This window comes from Mesitornis unicolor, unplaced genomic scaffold, assembly GCF_000695765.1.
Source record: "Mesitornis unicolor isolate BGI_N332 unplaced genomic scaffold, ASM69576v1 scaffold17184, whole genome shotgun sequence".
NCBI classification, from domain to species: domain Eukaryota; kingdom Metazoa; phylum Chordata; class Aves; order Mesitornithiformes; family Mesitornithidae; genus Mesitornis; species Mesitornis unicolor.
The window spans coordinates 2,539-4,641 of NW_010178232.1; positions in this window are offsets into that span (position 1 = coordinate 2,539).

Below are 2,103 nucleotides of genomic sequence, written 5' to 3' on the forward strand. Positions count from 1 at the left end.
GAAAACTAGAACTTGTTTTATTGGTGCGTAACTGCAGCCTCCTAATTCAAGAGTTACAGATCAGCAAAAAGCAAGCTCTGGAATGCAGCAGTGCTCTCAGGGTTAGCCTTTGCTGACCCTTCGATTGTTCAAACTATATTTAAAAATATATCTTACAATCCTTTATTCAGACTATCAAACTGCTTCAGAGTGGTAAAACACAATAAAAGAGAAGATAGTCAATACTTTTTCGTCACTGAATCTATTTGAGGGGGTGGAGGGGAATCCATAGCTTCACTTTCATTGAAGATCACTGTGATCCTGGATCCTTTGAAAATTAGGAAGCCAGAAGGTACACTCCTTTAGCTTTTCTTCTGCTACTCTCCTTCACTCAATTTAATTGCTGTATCCAGTAAGCTGAGTGGACTTTGGTTATTTTGGGGAGGGCTACCAGATGGAGTCACCAAAATTTCTCCAAAGGGTGGTTTCAGAGAATATTCCTACATTCCTCTATTTCTCCTTCACTTTCGAAGAGCAATTCTGTCCATATTTGGGATTATAGCACTATTTGCGTAGCTAAGAGCAGCTGAACACCATTTTCAAGTGCCCAGCAGGGTAGGAACTGGGGAGTGGTTACAAGCTGAACCTTGCAGTTCTTTGTGTGTGTTTCATACTCCAGATTCACCGGCATGCTAGGACATGCTGGACTTCACCATGCTCAGGTAGTTTGACAACTATCCACCAACTATTAGATGTCTTTCTTCCATGTCATACTAGCTCTCATCATACCTTCCTGTTCCTACTTAGATTTCTTACTAAGCCTTTTATACTCCCTCCCAGCAGTACACTAGTGTACCCTCCTGAATGCCTCTGGACCTGTTTTGTTGCCCCCACTTTGCATCTCTCTTTTCCTCTACAGAAGGAGTTTCTACTTACGGCTAATACAAGATCTGCCCAGATGTCAGCTATAGAGCCTTGCTGGGACACACCATGATCCTCAGCAGGGTCCGCCTGTAGAAGCTCGCTCTTTAAACAGCTTCAAAGTTCCATTATCATGTTATGCATTTGCACAAGATGCTTGCTTTCAGTCTTCCATATCTTTCCTTTTCTTCCCTAAAATAAAGGAGTTTTTACTCCAGAAAACAGGGACTTTCAGCTCAAGGTGAAGAAATTTAGTTTTGGAATAGAGACAAGGTGCTAGGTAGTAGGTACATGTTGTGAACTGCAGTCTTAGAAGTTCAAGTTCATACCTCTGGAGAATTCTTTGTTGCTTTGAAACATAAGCTGAGCTTACACTTGTGAATTTTTTTATCTATGTAAAAGTTCATTTTTGTTTACTTTTAGAGCAAAAGATATAACAACTCCCTCAAAGCCTATACGAGAAGGAGCTAAAAGTTCTTCCTCTTCCATATACATGTCATTAGCAGCTAGCAGAAGAATATTCTGATCAATTTAAGTGGACCTTGTTCTTTATTTGCAGAGTATCTACAACAGATAGCAATTTGTTGGCCTTAACCTCCCATATAACAGATAAAACACTAAGTTTCACCATTGCTTTAAAGAAAAAACACTTGGAATGCATTTTCTGTAACTGGCTTGAGCACAGCTACTCAGAACTTCACTATGTAAGGACTACAGCTATTTAAAGGTCCCACTACTCTTAGACACCACCACCAAGTCCTTCTTCTACCTCACTCGCTTTCTCTCTCAGAAAAAGATTACCTTCAACATGTATTGTATGCTTGTTTTATTTCAGCACCTGCAATGCCTGGGCCACCAGGTCCTCCTGGAGAGCCGGGGTCACCAGCAACCAGGAATCTGGTAAGACAGAAAATAAGGAAGTCTGCCACTGAAACCTTGCTTCAAATCTTTTGGTGGTCATTGTCCACATCACTGAGAGAGGAAGGAAAGCTCCATCATGTGTTTTTCCTTATTAGAATGTTTTTTCATTATCTGAACTTAATTTTTCAGCAGTAAATCCATATAGCTGGGAAAAGTGATAGAGGAGAAGTCTGTCCATTGCCTTGTTAGTAACAGCCTGTTCAAACAAATGCAAAGATTGACAGCATGCTTAAGTAATAGAAAGCTGCATATTCCATGTTGAAAGCAATGTCTCTGAAAGAG